This window comes from Pituophis catenifer, unplaced genomic scaffold, assembly GCF_029215685.1.
Source record: "Pituophis catenifer annectens isolate HBS135680 unplaced genomic scaffold, rPitCat1.0.hap2 SCAF_17, whole genome shotgun sequence".
NCBI classification, from domain to species: domain Eukaryota; kingdom Metazoa; phylum Chordata; class Lepidosauria; order Squamata; family Colubridae; genus Pituophis; species Pituophis catenifer.
The window spans coordinates 13,667,820-13,694,466 of NW_027256897.1; the positions used below are offsets into that span (position 1 = coordinate 13,667,820).

Consider the following 26,647-nt stretch of genomic DNA (forward strand, 5'->3'; position numbering starts at 1 on the left):
CCTCTTTCTTCTCCTAACACATGGGGACCAATGACACAACAATGAATCTGAAAACAATAACAAGAGATTACGAACAGCTAGGAAAGAAAGTTAAAGAATTAGGAGTACAAATGATGTTTTCATTTATACTTCTGACAAAAGGACAACATCCAATGAGGGAGCAAAGGATTTTAGAAACGAACCACTGGATTAAAAACTGGTTTCGTCAACAGAACTTCGGCTTCCTAGACCATGGTCTGCATTACTTACATTAAGGGCTACTAGCACGGGATGGACTGCACCTCACAAGAACTGGAAGGAATATATTCGGAAAACAACTGTCTCATCAAAAGGACTTTAAATTACAATTGAGGGGGGACGGGGGCCAATCTCCAAGACCTTTAGAACCTAATTCCAAGCAAAAACCACTAGATAACCAATCCTATAAGGAGGCTGGGAGTAAAGAGAAAGAAGAAGAAGAAGAAGAAGAAAACACAGTGAAGTAGAGAGTGATGGAAAGGATGGAAAACCCAGATACAAAGTAGGAGATATAAGAAACATACCCAAGATCCGTAAAGGACTCAAATGCCTATATACAAATACTCAAAGTTAAGGGAACAAACAGGATGAAAACAAGAACAACGGAGATGATTAAAGGCCTGGAGACTAAACCATATGAAGAACGGCTGCAGGATTTGGGTCTGCTCAGTCTAAAGTGAAGAAGAATTAGGGGTGACATGATAGCAGGATGCCAGTATTTGAGGGGCTGCCACAAAGAAGAGGGGGTCAGATTATTCTCCAAAGCACCCAGAGGGCAGGACAAGAAACAATGGATGGAAACTAATCAGGGAAAGAAGCAATCTGGAATTAAGGAGCCACTTCCTAACAGTAAAGACAATTAACCAGTGGAACAGCTTGCCACAAGAAGTTATGGGAGCTTCATCACTGGAGGCTTTTAAGAAGTGACTGGACAGCCACTTGTTTGAAATGGTACAGGGTCTCAGTGCAGTTGTTAAGTTAGTAGCGTGGTTGTTAAGTGAATCTGGCTTCCCCATTGACTTTGCTTGTCAGAAGGTCACAAAAGGTCATCACGTGACCCCAGGAGACTGTGACCATCATAAATACGAGTCAGCTACCAAGCGTCTGAATTTTGATCATATGACCATGGGGATGCTGCAACGGTCATAAGTGTGAAAACTGTCATAAGTCACTTTTTCAGTGCCATTGTAACTTTGAACAATCACTAAATGAACTGTTGTAAATTGAGGACTACCTGTATTATTCTGTTGCTCTGCATGTACATGGGGAGCTTCTGCACCAGAGACAAATTCCTTGTGTGTCTACTCTACTCCATTCATCTATAAAAAAGAGGTTGAGACTCTAGAAAGAGTGCAGAGAAGAGCAACCAGGATGATGAGGTGACCGGAGGCTAAAACATACGATGAATGGTTGCAGGAACTAGTCTAGTGAAGAGAAGGACCAGGGGAGACAGGATAGCAGCCTTCCAATACTTAAGGGGCTGCCACAGAGAGGAAGGGGTCAACCTGTTTTCCAAGGCACCTGAAGGCCAGACAAGGAACAATGAGTGGAAACTGATCAAGGAGAGATTCAACCTGGAAATAAGGAGAAACTTCCTGACAGTGAGAACAATCAACCTGTGGAACAGAAGTTGCCTTCAGAAGTTGTTGGAACTTCATCACTGGAGGCTTTCAAGAAGAGACTGGGCTGCCATCTGTCAGAAATGGTGTAGGGTCTCCTGCTTGGGCAGGGGGTTTGACTGGTTAACCTACAAGGTCCCGTCCAACTCTGTTATTCTGTTAAATCTCCATGATTTGCTGTTCTTGAAAATTCTCCCTGTGAGTCTGCTTTGTGTGTTGTTCTCTAAAGCTTTTGCCTCTCTCTCTGTTTCAGGATCTTAACTCCAAATAACCGTAACTTCCTTTCCTCTCGGCTCATTCACTCTCCTTTCGTGCGTTGTGACTTCATCCTCTTCCTGCTGCCTGTGTGACCAGGCTGGAGATCCAGATGGCCCCCTTGGCCTTTGCAAGGCAAGAAAAACTTGGCTGCCCCTCCCAGGCATGTGGGCTGGGAGGCAGGGTGAGAGCTCTGCCAGCTGATGTTGTTTGCATTGTAAGTTGGAATTTGTTTTTGGCGACCTCAGACCGTTATTATTTGGACTGTTGCTCTAATTGTTGGTTTTAATTTGTATGCTGCTCAGAGTCACTGCTGTGAGATGGGTGGCCAGATCAATTGTGCAAACAAACAAAGGAAACTCACCAGGATGGATTTCATTTGTATACAGAATCTACTACCAAGACCCTAATAAAGGCTTCTATAGGGAGGTCATAATACAGGAGAATTTGACTGAGAGAGTGTCCCTCTTGTCTTATATCATCACCTGTTAAAACCACAGGTTGGCCAAACTTCTCCTCTTGCACAGTTACTTCAACTCATCATAAGGCCATTAATGATAAAGCCTCTCTCTCTTTCTCTTTCTCTTTCTCTTTCTCTTTCTCTCTCTCTCTCTCCCCCCTCTCTTTCACTTTCTCTTTTTCTCTCTTTCCCTCTTTCTTTCTCTTTCTCTTTCTCTTTCTCTCTCTCTTTCTCTTTCTCTCTTTCTCTTTCTTTCTCTCTCTCTCTCTTTCTTTCTCTTTCTCTCTCTCTCTCTCTCTCTTTCTCTTTCTTTCTTTTTTTCTTTCTTTCTTTCTCCAGGCATTGAGAAAGGAAGAGATCATCCTTAGTACATTTGGGGGGGTTCTTGCTGAACCAACTAATATTAGAAGTTTGTTCCCATCACAACATCCCACCCTATACAGGCAAAGAGGCTTTTGACCACATGCCGAAATAAGTAATTTCTCTTCCTTTAAGTGTATGCCAAATATTTCAAAAAAAAAACAAAGGCAGTTGCCTGATTTCCCCCCAAGTTGGCTGAACTGTGATTACAAAATTAGAGAATGCACAACAGCGTCCCCCGGGAAGCATCATTTCCTGGGCCAGTGCTAGAGACTATGAGTAGCTTGGCAAGAAAGTTAAGGAGTTAGAAGCACAAGTGCTGTTTTCATCTGTACTTCCAAAAAACGGTCAACATTCAATGAGCGAAGAAAGCATTTTAGAAATGAACCATTGGCTTAAAGGTTGGTGCTGTGACGAGAACGTCAGATTCCTAGACCACAGTCTGCACTACCTACATCCCCTGGCAAGGGTTGGGCTGCACTTCACGAGAACTGGGAAGAGGGAAGTTGGAAAATGACTGGCTCAGCTTATTTGAAAGGCTTTAAACTAAAACGGGGGGGGGGAAGGTAACCAATCTTTAGGATATTTAGGACCTAATCCCAAGCATAAACCCCAAGATAATCAATCAAACAAGGAGGTGGGGAGTCATGGGAAGGAAGAAAACCTCAGAGACAAAGTAGGAGATGTAGGAAGCATACCGACTACTCTAATGCTCTAAGTTTGAGGAATGAACAGGGTGAACTTGAAGGACTAGTACATGAGAGCAAGCACGATATAGTTGCCATTACCAAAACTTGGTGGGATGAAACCCACGAGTGAAATGTACTGATGGAAGGATATAAACTGTTCAAAAGAAACAGACCTAGCAAAAGAGGAAGTGGAGTTGTATTATGCGTAAGAGATGTCTATAGAAATGCATAAAGCCAAGGATGAAAGCCTTCTAGGATTCATATGGGTTAATATAAAAGGGGAAAAAAGAATAATATTGCCATAGGTGTATATTACAGGTCACTCAACCAAGCAGAAGAAATAGATGAACTTTTTGCTAATTAGTTAACTAAGGGATGTAGGAAGCACTCAACAATAGTAATGGGGGACTTTAACTACCCTGACATCAATTGGGAGATCAAGTGGGAGATTGAACAGGTTCCTGACTAACCTAGCTGACAATTTTGTTATCCAAAAGGTAGAGGAGGGTACTAGAGGGACTGCTCTACTGGACTTAATCCTTACTAACATAGAAGAAATGATAGAGGGCCTGGGAGTGGGAGGAACTTTGCGGGAGAGTGACCATGTCATATTGGAATTCAATATAATGCAAACGAAAGCAATAGGATATAATCAAACCAGTGTCTTAAGACTTTAAAAGAGTTGAATTCAACAAATTTAGTTTAAGCTTGAGAAGGATTCCATGCATGAAAATCTTAAATTCAAGAAGATTGGGAAATTGAAAAATACAATTATAAAAGCCCAGTCCAGCTGAATACCACTGAAAAAGAAAAAAGAAATTCAAGAAGAAACCTGATGGTTGCACAAAAAACTCTTTGATAATGTGAAAGACAAAAAAGTTAAGTATAAAAATGGAAAGAGGGACACATAACTTAGGCAGAATACCAGCATATAACCTGAATGTAAAAAAAAAGAAAAAAGTCAACGTAATAATCAGACCGCTAATGGGAGAAGAAGGCAAGGAAGTGACAGGCAGCAGGCAGAAAGCAGAACTACTTAATTCATTCTTTGAATCTGTCATCACGCAAAAGGAAAAAAATAGCCCAACCTACCAAAAACAGAACCATAAAAGGAATACAAATTAAAATAGGCAACAAAATGGTAAGAAAACATCTGTCCACCTTCAAATCACCAGAACCAGATGGATTAGGGTGCACCGACCCTCTGGAACGAGTTACCCACTGGGCTCCGGACGGTCCCCGACCTCCGCTCTTTCCGCGGTGACCTGAAGATTTTTCAACAAATCTCCTGATCTGCTGGGAGTTTTAGTTTTAATCGTCGGGGATTTTAATTGGATTATTTTAGTATTCATTTTACTGTCTTGTTGTTTTATTGTTGTGTGCCGCTCCGAGTCCTTCGGGAGAAGGGCGGCATATAAGTATGATAAAAATAAATAAATAAATAAATTATATCCCAGAATTCCGAAAGGAGCTGACAGATGTCATCTTGGAACCTTTGAACCACAACTTTCAAAGATCCTGGAGCACTGGGGAGCTACCAGAGGACTGGGAAAGAGTTTGACGTGGTTCCCATCTTCAAAAATGGGGGGGGGGGACAAAATCCAAGAAACTACAGACCAATCAGCCTAATATCAATACCTGGAAAGATCCTGGAAAAGATAATCAAACAATAGATCTACAAACACCTAGAAGCAAGCATAGTTATAACCAGAAGCCAATATGGGTTTATCAAAACCCAAAAAACATGGCTTTGTTTATCAAACAAATCTTGTTTCATTCTTTGACAAAGCAACTAAATTAATGGACCAGTGAAATGCTATGGACATGGTATACTCACTGGCCCCCACGGAGAGGGCTCGCAACTTGGGTGTCCTCCTGGATGCACGGCTGTCTTTAGAAGAGCATATGACGGCCGTGGCCAGGGGGGCTTTTTATCAGGTCCGCCTGATACACCAGTTGCGTCCCTTTCTGGATCGGGACTCCCTACACACGGTCACTCAAGCACTCGTCACTTCCCGCCTGGACTACTGCAATGCTCTCTACATGGGGCTCCCCTTGGGGTGCACCCAGAGGCTCCAGTTGGTCCAGAATGTGGCCGCACAGGGGATTATGGGAGCGACGGGGCGCTCCCATGTGACACCTCTCCTGCGCAAGCTGCACTGGCTTCCGGTGGTCTTCCGGGTGCACCTCAAGGTGTTGGTGACCACCTTTAAAGCACTCCATGGCTTAGGGCCGGGGTATCTACGAGACCGCCTTCTGCCGCCAATAGCCTCCCGCCGACCAGTTCACTCGCACAGAGAGGGCTTCCTCAGGGTGCCGTCGGCCAGACAATGTCGGCTGGCGACCCCCAGGGGGAGAGCCTTCTCTGTGGTGGCACCTGCCCTCTGGAACGACCTACCCCCAGAGATACGCATGATACCAGACCTTCGGACTTTTTGTCGGGCCCTGAAAACACACCTATTCCATCTGGCTTGATCCCATCCTTTCGGTTTTAATTTGAAATTGGTTTTAACTGGGTTGTTTTAAATTGAGGGCCGAAATTATTTAATGTCTTTTAAACTTTTTTTTAAATTTTATATGTTATGTTTTATCTCGGCTATTCACCGCCCTGAGTCCTGTTGGAGAAGGGCGGTATACAAATTAAATAAAATAAATAAATAAATACTCCAATCCCCTGTTCAGGCAGGAAACCCTGTACCATTTCAGACAAATGGTTGTCCAATATCTTCTTTAAAACTTCCAGTGTTGGAACATTTACAACTTCTGGAGACAAGTTGTTCCACTGATTAATTGTTCTGTCAGAAAATTTCTCCTTAATTCTAGGTTGCTTGATTAATTTCCACGTATTGCTTCTTTTCCTGCCTTCAGGGGCTTTGGAGAATAGGTTGAAACCCCCCCCCTTCTTTGTGGCAGCCCCTTAGATATTAGAAGACTGCTATCATGTCACTCCTAGTCTTTCTTTTCATTAAACCAGACCTTCCCAATTCCTGCATCCATTCTTTATAAGTTTCAGCCTCCGGTAGGATAATCAGCTTTGTTACTCTTCTCTGCACTCTTTCTAGAGCCTTAACATTTTTTTATATTGTGGTGATCAAAACTGGATGCAGTATTCCAAGTATGGCCTTACCATGGCATTATAAAGTGGTATTAACACTTCATGTGATCTTGATTCTCTCCCTCTGTTGATGCAGCCCAGAACTGTGTTGGCTTTTTTTTGGCAGCTGCTGCACACGGCTGGCTCCTATTTAAATGGTTGTCCACTAGGACTCCAAGATCCCTCTCACAGCTACTACTATTGAGCAAGGTGCCACATATACTGCACCTGTGCATTTTGTTTTTCTTGCATAAATGTAGAACCTTACTTTTTTCACCCTTGAATTTCATATTTTTAGATAGGGCCCAGTGTTCAAGTCTGTATCTTAAGCCTATTTTCCAGAGTGTTGGCTATTCCTGCTAGCTTGGTGTTGTCTGCAAATCTGATGAGTTCCCCTTCTATCCCCTTGTCTAAATCATTGATTTAGATGTTGAAGAGTACTGGGCCTAAGGCAGAGGCTTGGGGTACCCCACTGCATACCTCCCTCCATGTAGATACAGTTCCATTGAGGACTGTACGTTAAGTGCAGTTGGTCAGCCAGTTACAAATCCATCTGGTGGCGATGGTTGGCCAGGTCCTTTTCCTAGTCCCACCTGGGTTACAAAGAATTCCCCACCAAGTCTTAGGACCTGAGCAAAGCGACTGGAAGCAAGAGCGGCTGTAGATGACTAGAAAGAGGAGGATGCCATGAAGAACATGGCATTCAGTCTTCTCACTCGACCTCCTCCCTCACTGACAACCCTTACATTCACATGCACGGCTGCCTCGTGGCTAAAGAAGGACATCACGTCCCATTGACATTCTCTTCTCCTAGGAAGATATTTTTGAAAGCAAATCCCTCGGTCAAACTAAATGAGAATTGGAAATACAGGAGCATTTCTCAGCCTGGCCCTCACTGTAATGTGAGCCGAGTGGCTTTTTTTTAGCTCCTCTAAATACATTGGGGGTGGGGGAGAGAATAAAATTAAAAGGGTAAATTCAAGGATACTTTTCTGTTGAGTTAAAATTGCTTCCCACAACCCTCATTAGTACAAGAATGCTTATGTTGATCTTCATCAGAACTGGTATCTCCCTTAGCGTCACTAGCATGAGGAAGCAGCCATGAGTGGTTGCTTAAGTGGATGAGATAGGAAGGAAGGAAGGAGGGATGGCAGCCACGTTTCTTTTCTAAACATAGTTCACTCATCAACCCTGCCAGATAACCAGGACTTAACTGGATGACCCACATTTAGTTCCTCAGCTTTGTGGAGGGTGTGAGTGTTGACTTTTTCTTTGCCCTAAAGGAGAGAGGCAATCAGTTTCCCCGATGCTGGTTCTTTGCCCACCTTGGACTATTGATAGAACAGATCAGCCAGGAAGAGCTTCCAACCTTCGCTTCTTCTGTAAAACAAATAACCTTTGCAGGAAGGGATCAAACATTTATACCTTCTACTGCTAAATTTCATGTAGAATTTCTAGAAATCTAATCCACATTTAATGGGAAGGGAAACGCTTCTGGTCAGAGAACAATATTTTTAAGTTTTTGATAAGAATACGAACAGTACAAAATAGAATAACAGAGCTGAAAGGGGCCTTGGAGGCCTTCTAGTCCATCCCCCTGGTCAAGCAGGAGATTCTATACCATTTTAGACAAATGGCTGTCCAGTCTCTTCTTAAAACCTCCAGAACAACTTCTGAAGGCAACCTGTTCCACAATCGTCCTCATTGTCAGGAAAGTTCTCAGTTCCAGGTTGGGTCTCTCTTCCATCTGTTACTTCTTATCTTGCCCACTGGTGCATTGGTAGAAAGGTCAATCCTTCCTTCTCTGTTCTTTGGTAGACCAGAACATGCCCAGTTCCTGCAACTATTCATCGTATGTTTTAACCTCCAGTCCCCTGATCATCTTTCTTATTTCTTCTTCTGCACTCTGCACTCCTTCTAGGATCTCAACATCTATTTTGTGTTAAATTGACCAGAACTGGGCACCACACTCCAACTGTGATCTTATCATTGCAGTATAAAGCGGTAAACACTTCACCTGATCTTAATACTATCCCTTTGTTGATGCAGCCTAGGACTGGATTGGCTTTTTTGGTAGCTGCAGCAATCCTGCCCATAGTTAAGTGGTGGCTTACTAGGACTCCTAGATCCCTCTTGCAATTACTGCTGTTGAGCCAGGTATAACCTATAGTATACCTGTGCCTAAGTGTAAAAACCTTACTTTTCTTACCCCTCAATTGCATTTTTGGATAAGGCTCAGATTCCAAGTCTATCAAGATCGTTTTGATTCTCAACCTTATCTTTTAAAGCAGGGGTTCCCAACCCCTGGGCTGTGGCCCATTGGGAACTGAGCTGCCGAAGCTGCAAGCAAGTGTGCGAAGCCTCATTTACACATGTGTGGGATTAGGTTGCTTCATTTGCGCATTCACAGGATTTCGGTGGCAGAATTTGGGTTCCCCCTCCAAAGGTCGAAACTGCTGAAGTCACTACCACCACCACCACCAGTCCATAGAACCAAAAAAGATTGTTTTAAAGGGTTGGCTATTCCCCCCAGCTTGGTGTCATCTGCAGATTTGATGAGTTCCCCTTTTGTCATCATCATCTTCTTTTAATGACCCCATAATCCCTTGCGGGGTGGAGTCTGGGTAACTGAATGGAGGCTGAGTGTTTATTGGCCGGATGCCCTTCCTATCGCCAATGCAGAGTTCGCAGCAGATATTTACTCAGTGTGCCCAGAGACATAAATATCTGCCGCTACCTAGGATCGAACTCACAGCCTCCTGATTATGAGGCGAGAGCTCCACCTCTAGGCCACCGCCCCACTCATGAGTTCCCCTTCTATCCTCTGATCTAAATCATTTATGAGGATATTGAAGAGTCCTGGGCCTGAGGCAGAACCTTGGTACCCCACTGCTTACTTCCCTCCGTGTAGATGCAGTTCCATTGAGGACTACACGTTGAGTGTGGTTGGTCAGCCAGTTACAAATCCATCTGGTGGTGATGCTGTGTATCCCACATTTTTCTACCTTACCAAGAAGTAGGCTGTGGTCTCCTTTGTCAAATGCCTTACTGACTTTATCAACTTGTATTTTAACATGCTCATTTTTTACTCAATTCTTTGGGTCGAAAAGGGAGAAAAATGTGTCTGTTCAGCATGAAACTGTCTGGCACCAGGTCCTCTGGAGACAAATGAGAACAGTCCACTCTCCATTGATGGCTGGACCATGATCAGTCTAAGAGTGAGAGTAAAGATGTCCTTCAGCTGAACTCAACTATAATTCCCAGCCAAGTCAATCATGGCTGTTTAAACTGTCCATAATAGAGTCAACTCACAAGCCCTGAGATAGTCCTCAAGCACAGAGGAGCAGAACCTCCCCTCGCTCTCTTCACACTTCACACTTAATTTCCCAGCCATCATCTTTTGCTTAACAAATAAATATCGTTTTTGAAAAGAATCCAGAAGAGGGACATCTAAGCAATGTGGTTCCCTTGAAGTCCAAAACAAACGGAGCTGCCCCTCATCTCATCTCCTAGATGAGTCTGCAGGGTTGAGCAGAGTCCACCACAGTTCTTGGCTCACAAATAAATGGTTCCACTTTTGCAAATGGGCTTCAGAGTAAGTACATCAATACACAGTAAAATTCAAACAGATTAACATATATTGAAAGTTAACCTTTTTGCACATCTTTTTTTTAAAAGCGGATTTATTTGGAAACCCAACAGAGCAGACCCATCTATGAACACTAGCAAAAGTGGTACTACCTTCTTTCTCATTTACATAGGATAAAATCCAAAATCAACGTTTCTTTTTTTCCCCCCACCTCAAGTACAAAGTGCAGAAGTGGTTTTATTTCAAGTAGAAATAAAAGTATTTGTATTTTCTTTTCTTGCCACAGAAGTGACATCTCCTCTAGCTGTGCTCGGATTCTGTGACTTCAGACACAGGACTGGGCATTTCTTTTTGGCAGCTCCACAGAGCATGGGATGCTCAAACAGCCTATGGACCTAGTATTATCCCCTGGTGGTCTCCCATTTAAGTATTAGCAGATGGAAGCCTGCATTGCTTTTTTCAAGATCAGCTAAATTGGCTTCTTCATTGGCATAAATCTGGATCAGGCTTGGAATCCCCCTATGATCTCCTAAGGCCATTTTTGTTTTGTGGCTCCCCACAGTGAGCAAGCAAGGGGGATCAGGTCTCCTCGGACCAGCCCTGCTCATCTTCTAAGCCCAGAGCAACTCATTCCCAGTCTGCTACTGTGGCCAGGAACCACAAGATTTTGCAGAGCCCCATAGAGTCCCTGTGGACATTGGAACCAAAGGTTTGATGTTCAGACCAAAATCTCTTGCAGAGAGTTCTCCAGCCAATCTGCAGCATAAAAAGGATTAGGTCTTGCCCATCACCTTCAAGGTCTATCCCTTTGCCTTGAGGGTCTACAGCTCTTGGTCTAAGCGCCATGGACCGGATTCCTCCCAGTTACCTTAAACAACTGATAGTGGCATTCCCATAACATGTTTAATTTAGCTTTAGGGTTCGCCACCTCAGTTGAAGAGAAGGATATGATGTCTTATCAAAAGCCAATTCTTACTTAGCTTATGGATCAGTGTCTGGCACATAATGGCTTAAGTGTTGTTGTTTCTTATTTCCTGAAAATAACATGGAATTTGGAGTACAGCACCAGCTGTGACAGTGTCTTAACGGACGTTCCTAATATATTCCAATCATTAATAATAAGCATGCCAATGTGACACAAACTCTCTGACTCTTTTGTACATCTGTCATGATGTTACATAAACAGTTAATGGGGTAGAACTTACTAAAGCTGATTTTCCTTCCTTCCTTCCTTCCTTCCTTCCTTCCTTCCTTCCTTCCTTCCTTCCTTCCTTCCTTCCTTCCTTCCCTTCCCTTCCCTTCCCTTCCCTTCCCTTCCCTTCCCTTCCCTTTCCTTCTTCTCCTTCTCCCTCTCCCTCTCTTTCTCCTTCTCCTTCTCTTTCTTGTATTTGTGTGTCTTCTGGTCAGGCAACTGCCTCGACAAATTCCTCCATTTTTCCTGCCAAGGTTTTCAAGAAGTTTTCCATTGCCTGCTTCCTATGGCTGAGATTCAAGGGGTCTTTGTCTAAAACCAGGTATCTTTGTGTCAAAGATGGGACTAGAACTCAGGACTTCCCAGTTTCTAACTTGATGCCTTAACCACTACACCAAACTGGATTACTGCTAAATATTTTGGATCCTCAGAAAGGCTGAACAAAAGAAATCGGGATGCCAGATTGGAAGTGTGAATACCCAAGCTAAACTTTGGATGTTTGGAACGCATCATGCAAAGGGAAGAGCCATTCAGGAGGACTCAAAGCTTGGGACAATCAAAGACAACGGAAAAAGAGGCTGACAGAAGACAAGCAGAGAAGTCCGATCTCTGGCAACACAAAGTAGGAGCTTATGAGAACTTCGATGATGGAGAGACAGTCCTGGAGAACTGATGTCCGTTGCGTCACAAGGACTCACAAGTGACTAAGCAACTGAAGGAGGAAAAGTTGTCCTCTGAGGGGGAATCTCGCAACAGCTTCAAGAATGGCGAAAGCTTCCTGGGACCATTAAGCCCTCCTGCCCTGGGTTATACTACAACCAAAGAGGGCATCTTCTTTTAACACTTTCACTTCAGTTTCCATCCTGTAAGTTTCTAAGAAGAATTTCAGAAGGCAAGGCCTATTTATTTTATTTATTTTATCAAATTTATATGCTGCCCTTCTCCCGTAGGACTCGGGGCGGCTCACAGAATAGAAACAACATAACAATAAAATAGTGCTAAAACAAGCCAATTTAAAATCCCCAGACAATTGAAACCTCGCGGCAGATCAGGGAATTTGCTGAAAAAGCCATGTCTTCAGGTCGGCATGGAAAGTGCGGAGGTCGGGGGCCGTCCTATTAGTCCAGGAATGGAAGCAATTGATGCACAAGATGAATTTTTCGAGATTAAAGCGTGCTTATACCGTTACAAACATTATCACTTTTCAACTTGCCAAAGAACCAGGGGGGAGGGAAGGATAAGATGGAATGCAGGCTTCGGACTTCAAGCAGAAGAGCCGTAAGAGCCAAGGACACATCGGCAGGTGTCTGCCAAGACCAGAGACTTTTCTCATAACAAAATAATGACATTCAATTGGACAATGGGACCTGTATACTGTTAGGGAGTGGGGGAAATCCATATTGTAACAATGTGAGTTAGCGCGGGAAATAATTACAGCTGGTTTTGCTTTCATCAGTGCTGAAATGATGTACTCAATAAAGTTTTGCATTCAGACTCTTGGAAGTCTCGAAGGTGCTTGCTTTGATGGGGTTTGTCAGTTGGAACATTGACATGATCTGTGTAAAGCCCCCCATCCCTGCCTTAGCTGCCACCCGCTTCTCAGGCAGGAACTGCAAGTCCAAGAGAATCTCCAGATTGCAGATCAGTTCTGCCTGGGGAAGTGCTACCTCATCAAGAACCAAAGATGACACCTCTTTAGATCCAGGGAGCCAAAGCCAAATGCTGCTCTGTCTGCCCATCCAGACCCCAAGCTCTTATTGGATACGTTCCAGGTGTCCAGCACAGGTGTCGCCTCACAGAACTCCTAGGCCAAGAGAACATGTTTTTCCATGGCAGTGGACTAATGGTAACATCCCCAACACCAGTTCACAACACCACTGCCCCAAAACAAAAACCACATCTAATGTGTGACCTCCACTGTAAGTTGGGCTCCCAATAAATTGGATCAGGTCCATCCAAGCCACCTCAAAAAAGGCAGACCGAGATCCCCCAGACCAGTAATGGGTTTCACTTTTCTTCATTACTGGTTCGCTATTGGGAGTGCGCGGGTGCACGTGCTTCTGTACATGCGCAGAGAGTTTTTGATGACATCCTGGCGGATGGGCGGAGCCTCCCGTTGCCACCGCTAGCAACCCACCACTGCCCCAGACCATAAAACTAGAGAATTCCAATGCCAATTCAGCCATGAAATAGGTCGGGCAGGGCCACATGTACTACTCTGTAGAAGATGGACAAGCAACAACCCAGCTGGTCTGTCATGGTCCCATCAGATCCCAGTTCGGAGGAAGAGGAGGAGTTGGAACCAGGACCATCCGAGGGGGATGACACGTGTCCCCTGGAATGTTTGGAAAGTCCAAGGGCTGAGGACAATGCTGTCCCAGGCCCTCAGACATTGGGGAAAGTGGTCGACCAGATGGGGAGTTGCTGCCCTCACAAACATGAGGGAGGATCAGCTGCTGACAGGCAGTGGTGTTGATAGGCAGCAGATCCCCTCAGATGAGGAACAACTGCTTCTCCCACTTGACCCAAGGCCATGGAGAGCAGAGTGGAGGCAAGCTCAAAGGAGGTCTGTGAGGTTGCTCAGAAGAAGGTTGCCCTGCTCCTCCTCAAAAGGAACACCTGGCTTGGGTTACTTTAAGCAGAGGCCAGGAGAGGGTGTCTTTGTCGGGAACAATTGTTTTGCTTTGACCTGCACTTCTCCAGCCTTGGAAAAACGCTGCTCTGAATAGGGTTTCTGCCTGTGGACTCTTGCCCTGTGAACCTTGAATCTTATGTACGACTTACAGACTTTGCCGTGTGGACTTGAACCTAGTTTTTGGACTTCCTCTCTGCCTTTGTGATTTGGCTCTGGGAATTATTGGGTTTTGTTTGTGGGATTGTGGGGGGCTGCCTTCAGGGGAGTTTGGGGTGGAGACTTGCTGGTCATTGTAGGGCCATTCGTTGTGGACTTAACGGAGCAATAAAGGACTCTATCGAAGCCTGCTTGACAACCTGGTCCTTATGACCCACTTTCACAAACACTGTCTCATGTTCACTTAGTTTTTGGGTCTGGCTAGTCTAAAGAAAAGAAGAATTGGGGGGACATGATAGCAGTATTCCAGTACTTGAGGGGCTGCCACAAAGAAGGAGGGGGTCAGATTATTCTCCAAAGCACCAGAGAAACAGGACAAGAAACAATGGTTGGAAACTGATCAAGGAGAGAAGCAACCTGGAATTAAGGAGAAACTTCCTAACAGTGAGGACAATTAATCAGTGGAACAGCTTGCCACCAGAAGTTGTGGGTGCTTCATCACTGGAGGCTTTTAAGAAGAGACTGGACAGTCACTTGTCTGAAATGGTATAGGTTCTCCTGCTTGAGTAGGGGGTGGACTAGAAGACCTCCAAGGTCCATTCCAGGTTCTATTTATTTATTTATTTATTTATTTATTTATTTATTTATTAGAATTTGTCAAACAAAAACGAGAACAAGAATAAAAGAATAAAAATATAATGACAGGGACGATAGGCACATTAGTGCACTTATGCATGTCGCCCCCTCTACTGACCACTTAAATATGATGTAAGGTCCGCGGAAGTCAATTTATGACTGAAACTGTGAAAATTTGTAGCTGAGGCAACTGAATCAGGTAGGGCATTCCAGACTTTGACAACTCTATTACAGAAATCATATTTTTTACAGTCATGTTTAGTACGATTTACACTGAGTTTAAAGCGGTGGTTAGCACGCATATTATTGAGATTAAAATTAAAAAAAAGTTATTTACAGGTAAAACATTACTATGTACAGTATAATTTTGTATGCAATACCTAGGTCTGACCGCAAGCGACGCAGTTCTAAGTTATCCAAACAGAGAATTTCGAGCAGAGTAGCATAGGAAAATCTGTTCTGTTCTGTTCTGTTCTGTTCTGTTCAATTTGATTCGACTCATGTCTGGGGCAATGGTCCTAAAAGGCCACCGGAGATTCTTGGTTAACAACAGGCCTGTCTCCATCCCTGTCCTGAGGTTATGGCTGATGCCTTACCCAGAACCCAAAGAGTTTGTGTTCTCTGAGAGAACAACACGCCTACCCATGGCCAACCAGGTATTGATGAAACAATCATAGTTGAGGTGGGTTTTATTTATCTCGCCATTGCTGGAATTAAGCGCTGAATCCACTCGGAATTTGATCTGATCAACAGTCCCTGCCTTGCGCCATGATGGGATGGGGGTGGGGCATGGAGGTACATCTGTCCTTGCCCTGGAGGGGAGGTAGAAAATTGGGGACTTGTGCGCAGTTCAGAGAGACCAGGCCTCTGCTGGAGTTCTCTGGGAAAGAGTTTCTGCTTTTTTTAAGAAACAAGAACCGAGTAACCCTTCCAGACTGGCTTGGGGGGGGGGGGTTAATGTAGCCCCTCCATCCCCACCACAGAGTGAGTCAAGCCAAGCCAAGACAGGTCCAGAACACGAGAAATTCAAAAGCTGGGGAAACAGAATCCAAAATGTACAGACAATTCTAACATTTTCCAGCCTGCAAAAGTGCTTTGGTTTTGGTTTGGAAAACAGTTTTTATTTTTTATTTTTCTTCTCTCACTCCAAATTGTCCTCCTTCTGCTGTACCTCCCTCTCCAGTCTGTTCCCTATTTGTTTTCCTCTTTTTCTCCCTTTGCTCATTTCCATGGTGTAAAACCTGCTGGATTTCCAGTCATTCTCTCAAGAAGATGAAGAGAGAAAGGGAGGTGGGGGAAATTCTTTTCTTAAAAAAAGGCCTGGCTGGCAAACATGAAAATCACAACAGTAAAGGGGGAGAGAATCCTCAAAGTCTTGGGGGGAAATGTTGGGAATGGAATAAATCATGTGTTCTTTGGCTACCATCCCAGGATGGAGAGCTGGAAAGGAGGGCACAGATGCCTTCCTCCTAGAAGAGCGTTTCAGCCACAGGTAAATTACTTTGAAGCCCATTTTTCAATCCATGTTGAGCTTCAAAGATCACCATCTTGGCCAAACTCTACCAAGGAAGCTTCTGGGGGACCACAAATCCCTTTTCAGGACCGCCCCCCTCCACACACACACACACACACACACACACACACACACACACACAGGCATCACGAGAAGAAGTGGGAGAAGCAGCAGAGCAGTTTCAGTACTTGCCCCTTGGAAGTCCACCGGTGCCTCTTTCTTTAAACAGATACAGATTAACAGGGTTGGAAGGGACCTTGGAGGTCATCTAGTCCAACCTCCTACCCAAGCAGGAGCCCCTACACCAATTCTGACAGATGGCAGTCCAGTCTCTTCTCGAAAGCTTCCAGTGATGAAGCTCCCACAACTTCCGAAGGCAACTTCTGTTTGATTGAATATAGAATACGAGAGTTGGAAGGGACCTTGGAGGTCATCTAGTCCAACCTCCCACCCAAGCAGGAGACCCTGCACCATTTCTGACAGATGGCAGTCCAGTCTCCTCTTGAAAGCCTCCAGTGATGAAGCTCCCAGAACTTCTGTTCCATGGGTTGCTTGCTCTCCCTGTCAGAAAGTTTCTCCTTATTTCCAGGTTGAATCTCTCCTTGTTCAGATTCCATCCATTGTTCCATCTCTGGCCTTCAGGTGCCTTGGAAAAGCCTGAAATGGGTCCAGGGACTTTGTTCTTCAACTTGTTTACTGGAAGCCAACCGTGACCATAGCTTTGGCCTGGCCTGCAAACAGCAACAATAAGGTTGCCAAGTGGGGGATTACCATGCCCCATGAACCCAACCACTCTATGACAGCGGTAACTAAAGGAAAAGCACAGACTTGGGGCTTCTTAGCAAAAAGGGAGGAGTACCAAAAATGCCACAAGCTTGGATGCTAATCCGTTCCAGGTGGAATCTGCTTGTCACACAACATGCTGCGCCCCCCCCCTTCTTCCTCCCCCACCCCCTGCAGCTCCTCCTGCCCATTTTCAGAGGGGAGGGCTGCCAAGGGAGCAGGAAGCTGAAGCTATCATAGTTTACAAATGATTGCGCACAATATGTCTTATCTACTAGATAAGCAGTTTAACAGATTAACAGAGTCGGAAGGGATCTTGCAGGTCATCTAGTCCAACCCCCCACCCCACCCCTGCCCAAGCAGGAGACCCTACCTACACCATTTCTGACAGATGGCAGACACTAGTCTCTTCTTGAAAGCTTCCAGGGATGAAACTTTGCTGCATTCAACTGTGTTGAATGGGACAACTTGCCATGGCCAACTCGCTGCGGGACAATTCAACAATTCCACTTAAGTATTTAAAATAATTTTTAAAACTATGTTAATTTTTGTCATTCACATTTCATTTTGTCCCTCCTTCTGCATCCTTTTATTTAATGATTCTATTCCACCATTTCTTTGATATTAGTGTAACTCTTCTCCTGCAGCAAGCCGGCCCAAGGCGAGTTGGCCATGCTCAGCATCCCAGATGCGGGGTGGGCACCTCTTGGAGAGCCCCATCAGCCAGGAGGGATGCTGAGTACCTCCCATCAGCCAAGCTGGAGGGCTCTGCCTGCCAAGAGCTGCACAGATTTAGGCTACAGCCCTGCAGCCTCCCCACTCAAGAGGTGTTTATTTTCCCAGTCTGGGCAATGTTAGGTTTCCTTCTACAGCAGGAACGCTTGATGTCCCCAGTGGAGGCATCTCGGTCTCAGATTCACTTTTCTTTCTAGTTCCAAACCAAGCAACTAAATGGCCTTATTAGAGCAACTCAAGTTTTCCAAGCTTTGCAATGTTACAAATTCAAAAAAAGGAGAAAGAACCCTTCTCTAGTTATTAACGTATAGTGTGAAGTGTTACTTTAGAAGGACACAACGTACCACCTACTCCTCAAACTCCTAATGTCGATAGAAGTTCAGGGCTGGGAAAGGAAAGGACTGATCTTCGTACCATTTTGCAGATTTTTAGCCTCAAGGAAGAATATGGTGAATATTGGAACAATTCTGCAACAGTGCAGTCTCTAGAAAGATACTTGCACTTCAATAAGGCATTTGACAATGTAGAACAAAATCTACTTCTTGGTAAAATAGAACAATGCGGGAGATACAGAACCACCATCAGATGGCTTCACAATTTACTAACCAACCACATCCCCAGCATATCCTCAATGGAACTACGTCTACTTGGAGGGAAGCATGCAATGGGGCACCTCAAGTTCTGTCTTAGTCCCAGTACACTTCAAAATCTTCACCAATGATTTGGACAAGGGGATAGAAGAGGAACTCAACAAATGTACAGATGACACCAAGCTAGGAGAAATTGCTAACACTTTGGAAGATAAACTTAAGATTCAGAAGAATCTTGACAGACTTGGACACTGGGCATCTAATAACATGCAGCTCAGTGGTGAGAAAAGCCAGGTCCTGCCCTTGGCATGAAAAATCAAATGCACAGGTATAGAATAGGCACAATAGGCCTTCTCTATAGTGGCCCTTAGGGACACATCTCCAGTACATTTGAGCTCATCCCTCCTTGTATTATGCCCCTCTCTTTTCTCCTGTGTGCCTTTGGCCCTGGAGATGTTGCTTCTGTCTTTCTTCTGCAAACTGCTTTGCAATTTCACTCATTGGGGCAGACTGCCACTCAGATAGATGGGGGATAATGTTGGTCCTCCCCATTGCGTGCCCCATTGGAAAACATTGTTCTTCAGAAAGGCTGGGGGGGGCAGCTAGGGACAGTGATTCATCATGAACGAAAGGAACCCCGATTGCCTTTGACATTATTTCTAGTTCAATACTGCTGCTTAAAAGGGCACCATCAAGCTAAATTCATTGACGTCTGATGGGAAGGAAGAGCACTGATAATGGTGAATCCTTTTTCTGCTTTCCTTTGGTTTGGAGTATACAGATTACTTTCCCAAAGGGGCAAGGAAACAGTATCTCTTATACTTCATCAGCCAATGCACAGAGAGAGATATTTGGAATTATCTAACTTTGCCGAGGTCCAAAAGTTTTACTTCCCTAATTCAACAAATTTCAAGAATGCCTCATGTAAACGTGTGAAGTTTTTTTTTTCCTGGCAGCTGGGCAGTTCCTGCTCTTTCTCTTCCCTCCACACCAACCCACTGCAGTGCATGGACTTTCAGCTGATACGTGACTCACAGTGGAAGAATTTCAAAACAAGTGTAATAATTTTAATATGGTTTGTTTTGGCTAAGGGGAATGTATGAAACTGGGAATCGGAGCTGGCTGTGTTTTCCATTCGAGAATGGAACAAGCTGGTTCTCCCCCTAATAGCTTTCTCAATCTCCCCATTGTGACTTTTAGTGCACAATCAGAGTAAGACCCGACTGTGAATTTGTGACTTGATCTGTTATGATAATTACGGTCCCCCCTGAGTTGAGCCTGACTTGTGATGGTCCTAAGGACACATCTGTCTTGTTTTCTTGGCGGTAACAAAGAAGCGGCCCGAGTGGGTTGCATTTGCCTCCTGTTGGATTTGGGGGTGGGGTTTCTTTTTTAACCTCCCAGCTATGAGATTGCCAGGTGGTCTCCCATCAAATCCTACTTTGATTGCTCTTCTTTTCAACAGCAGCAACAACAACTTCCTTCCCTCCTTCCTTCCTTGTCAGCATTTTCCCTTCTCCCTCCAGCCACCACTGGGGAACAAAGTCCCCCAATGCAATCCCAGAGGGAGGAGGAGGAGGCCTTCCAAAGGATCAAGGGGGGCTCTGCCTGGAGAAACAAGGGCTCCAGAGCTCCCAATTCTGGAGACCAAAAGCAAAGCAAAGCAAAGCAAAGCTGTGACTGAAACCATAAATTATATTTTGAGCTCCCGGAGAGGAATTCCTTTCTGTAACCGAAAGCCCGCTGGCTCAACGGGTTTGAGATTTTCCATGGCTTAGTGGTATGAAGTTGAAGCTTGATTTCCTTTAAAAACACTCCTTCCTTAAAGGGCTCCACAGTGAGAAAGTGAAGTCAGCCTGGCAGTCGTGGCCAAGCAGGCAGCCAAGGGAGGCATGCTCAGGAATTATGGGGGGGAGGCACCAAGATCTCCCCTCAGCCTCCGCTGTAACTTGCAGCAAACTGCTGCACTCCCACCTTACTGTGCACTACACCAAATACCCACAACTGAGTCCAACTAGCATATTCACAATGAGACTTCTGTTCTGCATCTCAGTCTGACCCACAAAGGAGAGGGGAGCAGGGGAGGGGAGGGGAGGGGAGTGAAGAGGAGAGAGGGAAAGGAGTGGAAGAGAGGGAAGGAGAGGGGAGGGGAGGGGAGAGGAGAGGAGTTTGTTGGGTTGTTTCTGAGCTCAACACACATTGTCCAGAACCAATTCAGTCTCAACCTGAAAAGTTTACATTTTCTCCATGCACTCCATGAAAACGAAGGGGAGCCAATAAATGGTTCAATATAATCCACAGGGAATAAGGAACAAAATTAATTAGAACATCCCCCATTGTCTCTCTAATGTGTTTTAAAACTTGTTCTATTTAACTGCAATAGATGGCACTCTCAGCCACTTAAAGGGCCTCTCGTTTGGCAGCTAAGGCAAATTACAGATGTCAAGCCAGTTTCGTAGTTAAAAACCACCCAAACAGTATCTGCCTTTTTTAATCTTCTGATATGTAATCCATTTCCTGTGTTCTTCATTCTGTGGAGTATATCATTATCTTTTTTAAAAAATGAGATGTAGAATAGAACAACTGGCAGAAGCAGTGCAAGGTCAAAAGATGTGGAGGGACCTGGCCAGGGTTGAAATGCTACCAGTTCGCACCAGTTCACGTGAACCGGTAGTGATGGCGGCGATGGCAGCGGGTGGTTCAGAGGACCGGTAGTGGCAGCACCGCAAGGCTCCGCCCACCCGCCCGGAAGTCGTTATTTCCTGGTTTTAACCAGGAAGTAACCTGTTTTTTACCCTCTGCGCATGCGCAGAAGGCTTTGCACATGCACAGAGGGTCCAAAATCACACGCAGCGCACACTCATTCTTTTAGTTCGACCTACTGCCCAACCCAGAACCACTTGGGGTAGCATAGAAATGAACTGAAACCCATAGTTAAAACAGATGCAGCGCCAACATAAACAAAAGGAACTGGCAACCAAGGACACTAACTAAGATATTACTACACTCCAGGAGACACTCTCAGTCCACCATACTGGCCCAGCACCATAGGCACAGCCAAGCCTTCAGAGCCTTACGGTGGCCCAGAGATGCGGATCTCTTCTCTTTTCCAAGTACAGGTCAACATGGAAACCAACGGACCGAACTGCACTTAAGAGGGATTACCCAGAAGGAAGCATAGCAGGCAAAGAAAATGTGATCAAGCAGGGAAGGAAGAAAGGATTTCTGGGCTACCTAATTGATTAGATGTATATGGGACCGTGTTCTACAAGAACTCCTAGAGTTTGGGAACAATAAGGACAGCAAAAACAGAATTTAAACAAAAATAATATCAGAGTGAATAATACAAAAGTGTGTCTCAGCATCATACCCCAAACAACCTCTGGACCTAATCAACCAACCAATCAGAATAGAGCTGGACGGGACCTTGGAGGTCTTCTAGTCCAACCCCCTGCTCAAGCAGGAGACACTGTACCATTTCAGATACGGGGCTGCCAGTCTTTTCTTAAAAACTTTCAGTGATGGAGCATCCATACCTTCTGAAGGCAACTTCTGTTCCACTGGTTAATTGTCCTGTTAGGAAGTTTCTCCTTCATTCCAGGTTGCTTCTCTCCTTGATGAGTTCCCATCCACTGTTTCTTGTCCTGCCCTCTGGTACTTTGGAGAATAAGTTGACCCCCTCCTCTTCTTTGTGGCAGCCCCTCAAATACTGGAATACTGCTACCTTGTCACCCCTAATCCTTCTTTTCTCTACACTGGCCAGACCCAAATCCTGCCACAGTTCTTCATATGTTTTAGTCTCCAGGCCTTTGATCAGTTGCTCTTCTCTGCACCTTTTCCTCAATCCATTGCCAACTTCTAGAATGCCATCAGAGTATGCATTAAAACTATTTGGCAATCTGGAGCCAGAGAGGAAGGTTCACATTGGCCAAGTAGGGATTCCTGCACTAAGCACGGGGTGAGGGGTCTCCCCGGCTCCCTTTCCAATTCCAAGAGTGTTGGGGTCAATTAATGCGATTCCTTCATACAATTAGGAACATTAGATCAGAATCCACCCTTGTGACTTCTGAACAGAAAATGAATTAGGCAGGTTGACTGGGTTAAACACACCCAGCCTCTGAGATATTGCTAGAAGGGGAGGAGAGGAAACGTAGGTCTGAAGGTCTAATACAAAAGATGGCTTCCAGGCCTACAAAATGTAGACTTTCAGCCTAGCCAATGTGGGAAGCCTCACAGAACCTTCTAAGAAGAAGAAGTCTATCTGATTACTGTGATGTCAGCAGGGTGGATAAAAATCAATGTTTTTTTTTAAAAAAAATTAAAAATCAGATTTTTAAATTTTAAATTTGGTTTTTTTAATTTTTATCAAATTTATTTTAGTAAAAATCTATATAAAAATAGATTTCTATTTAAGATACACTAATAATTTAGTTTATTCAGCATGAAATGGAGCTTGGTTATGTAACATGAGGCTGTATATTCTGCCATATTTACATTTTTGGAAAATTCATTCAATGAATCCAAGCTCTGCAGGCTGAGATAACATGCACTCCATTGATGCATGCACAAAATTTCACAGTAACCATGAGATAAATCATACCCGTGTTTCCCCGAAAATCATACTCTGTCTTATATTTTTTGAACCCTGAAATAAGCACTTGGCCTTATTGCCATGCGCTCAAAAGCCCGATCGGGCTTATTATCAGGGGATGTCTTATTTGGGGGGAAACAGAGTAAAACAAAGTTCAGGAATATTCTTTTATTCCCATTGTTTTGCAAATTATTTTTTTTATTTTATTTTTTTTATTAATCATATTTCTATGCCGCCCACTCTCCGAGGACTCTGGGCGGCTTACACCAAAGACAGTATACTAAATAGCATATTGCCCCCCAACAATCTGGGTCCTCATTTTACCCACCTCAGAAGGATGGAAGGCTGAGTCAACCTTGAGCCGGTGAGATTTGATCCGCTGATCTGCTGAACTAGCAGTCAGCTGAAGTAGCTGCAGTACAGCACTCTAACCACTGCGCCACCTCGGCTCTACATACACTACAAATGGTATGATTGTTTGGTGAGAAATGCATCTGTACCACCAGGCTCCAAGTGTGAGGAGGAAGGGCAAGCAGTAAAAATGAAAGTGAAACCCTCTAAGCAGCTTACAAATATAATATTAAAGAGCACCGGTCATTTCAGATCCATCATGGCTGCGCCTGTGAGTGGGCATCCACTCACCTGCTGCCTGCCACGTCCCTCACCTGGTTGCATCCCTGTCGCACCACCAGCCGTCCCATTAAAGTGAATGGGACGGTCGGTGAGTCAACAGTGGGTCAGAGGAGGAGCTGCTGCGGGACAGAGATGTCAGTTTCTCTTTAAAAATTATGATTTAAATTGAGTTGATTTAAATCAAACCTTTTTACTAGTGATTTAAATCATGATTTAAATCGTGATTTAAATTGACTTGATTTAAATCAAATCCACCCTGGATGTCAGCAGATTTAAACTAGCAAAAGAGCTGTTCCTAAAGTCATTTTAGTTAGGATCTAGTTGCTCTCCACAGGCATATGGAAAACTGTACTTCATTCTTTCTTTCTTTCTTTCTCATTCAGCATCTCCCTCCTGGAGAGTTTTCTGGCTTCAAGAAATGTCTGAAGCAGAAGGTGCATTAAAAAGGCGCCTGGATGATACTTTACAGCACTCAGTTTGGAAGAAATAAGTCAAGGTTTTGGGACGGGGATAAAATGTTTGACCAGAGTGCTATTTAGTGGCCAAAATCAACCCCGATCTTTCAGCTCCACAGACCCCTGGAGTCTCCCCTAAAACGATGAGACGTGGAGACTGAATTAGGAGAAGTCAGGGAGAAACTCTTTGTTGGATCATTAGTAACTCCAAGTATATTCACAAAGGATTTTTTTAAGGTGAGGAAACTCTGTGATTGAAAGACCATGCTTTTCATTCTCTGCTTCGGCCAAACGCTCGCTGTAAAACCTAAGCTGAAAATATTGATTGCCTCTTTTGAGACTTAGCTAAAGGCCATTTTTATCCAAGTAAAATGAATCTCTTGGTTTCTTTTCCTCAAGTACTTTGCCAATTTTTTTTTTATTTTAGAATTAATAATAATAATAGCAGAATAGTTAGTTTACTTGTCATTGCACCTCGTACAAGGAAATTAAATGCCATCTTCAGTGCCCATTATACATAAAAAATAAAAAATAAAACAAAAACACACATCCTTCACATTCTATACAATAACAGATTGAATTACAATTAAAGCAAACAAAAATCTCAATCACCCAGGTTTGAAATTCCTAACAGATTTAGCATCTTAGAAGAACGGTATACAAGTAGTCCTCAATTTAAGGCCATTCATTTAAGGACCATTTAAAATTGAGGTGGTGCTGAAAAAAAGGACTTCTAACCCATCCTGGCATTTATGATCCTTGCACTGTCCCTGTGATCATGTGATCAAAATTTGGCTGCTTGGAAACCGACCTTGATTTACGACGGTTACAGCATCCGGGGTCACGTGATTGCCATGAGCATCCTAACAATCACATTGATTCGCTTAACGACCACGGCAAGAAAGATAATCCAATCAGGCGTAATTCATTTAATGACCACATCACTTAGCGATGGAAAATCTGGCCCAAATTGTTGTCATGTATTGAGAACTACAGGTAGTCTTCGACTTACGACCACAATTCAGAGGAGAATTTCCATTGGGAAGCAAAGTGGTTGTGATTTTAGAATCTTTTTTGCCATGGTTGCTAAGTGAACCACATAGTCATTAAGCAAATCCGCTTCTCCCATTGTCGGAAGCTGGCTGAATGGCCATCACGTGACCCTGGGGCCCTGCAACCATCCTAAATACATACCAGCTGCCAAGCACCTGAATTTGGGCCAGGTGGCCCTGGAGATGCTGCAATGGTGGCTAAGTGAGATTACCGATTGTAAGTCATTTTTTTTGGTGCTTTTGTAATTCGAAATGGTCACTAAACGAATGGTCTATCTGTTCCTGTAAAGCCTTCTCGTCCACTAATAACACTGGGCCAGGCTCTTATCCAGAGTCTCTGCCCTTGATTTTAACTCAATGTTGCACCAAGAAAATACTTCTACATACTTCTTTCAATCATTCCCATTCAATCTGATGGTAAAATGTCTTTTGGGGTTTGTTTGTTCGTTTGTTTTCAAATAAGAAAAATGTAGTAAAATTCTCTGGACAAGATGCCAGGGTCTTAGCCTTATCTTACTGTAGGTCTCAGAGAAGCAAACAGCGTGTGTGAATATCGAGTGTCCCCGTTTTAATGCTGCCCAAACTCTGCAGCTTCCCAGCTTCTCCTTCATCCATGAGAACCAACATAAAGCAACGAAAAGCGACCCCCTCTTGTGGCAAAGAGGGGGCAGAGACAAGAGGGGATGGCACATGCCAATATCAGACTGCAAACGCAATGAAAAATGCCATCCACAGAATGAAATTCAAAAGCACTGGAAGGGACCAAACAAAATGAAGAGGAGGAAGCCTGCAGGAAAGGGAAGACTTTAGCATAGAGCTAAATATGAGCCATGGTGGCGCAGTGGTTAAAGTGCAGTACTGCAGGCTCCTTCTGCTGGCTGCCGGCTGCCTGCAATTTGGCAGTTCAAATCTACCAGGCTCAAGGTTGACTCAACCTTCCCTCCTTCCGAGGTGAGTAAAATGAGGACCCAGATTATTGGGGGCAAGAAGCTGTAAGCCGCTTAGAGAGGGCTGTAAAGTGGTATTTAAGTCTAAGTGCTATTGCTATTTTTGGTAGAAATGGAGAAGGTAATTAAAGGAAAGTGAAGATGGATGAAAGTGGGCCAGGAGAATTGGTGAGCCTGTCAAGAGTCCAGAACCTGGAGCTTCAGACCTCCAAGGCTGGCTACTCAAGGGGTCAACGACATAACGGAAACCCAAAACTGGCCAGTTCACTTTTTGGCAGCAGAAATCAGAATGGTGACATCAGCCTTAAAGTTCACATGAGATCAGCAAAGGCCTCTCCCAAGTCGGTCACAGAGAGCCTCTGACCATGGCTTATTAATTTTGGGTTTCTACCTCTCTTTCTCTCATGTTAAGGTCACCCAAGAAAGTTCCATTATGAACTTTCTGCAATGTTCATTATGCAAAGTTCCATTATGCAAAGTTCTGCCATGGAGTCTGTTCTATAGTGGCTTATTCCCAAGACTTCTTTTCTAAAATAGGACGTGACAAACGTCTCCCTTTTATCTTTTCTCTCTCTCTCTCTCTCTGTACATCATGAACAAAATCCTCCAATGCTCAGCACTCAAGATGCCTTCCTGGCATCCTGG

The 26,647-nt window shown here is 44.2% G+C and overlaps 1 protein-coding gene across 1 annotated transcript in view; it reads right to left on the reverse strand.

Annotated features, from left to right (window-relative positions):
* COL5A1 (collagen type V alpha 1 chain) overlaps positions 1-26,647 on the reverse strand; it is a 223,103-nt gene that overhangs the window by 143,175 nt on the left and 53,281 nt on the right. The window lies entirely within an intron of this gene.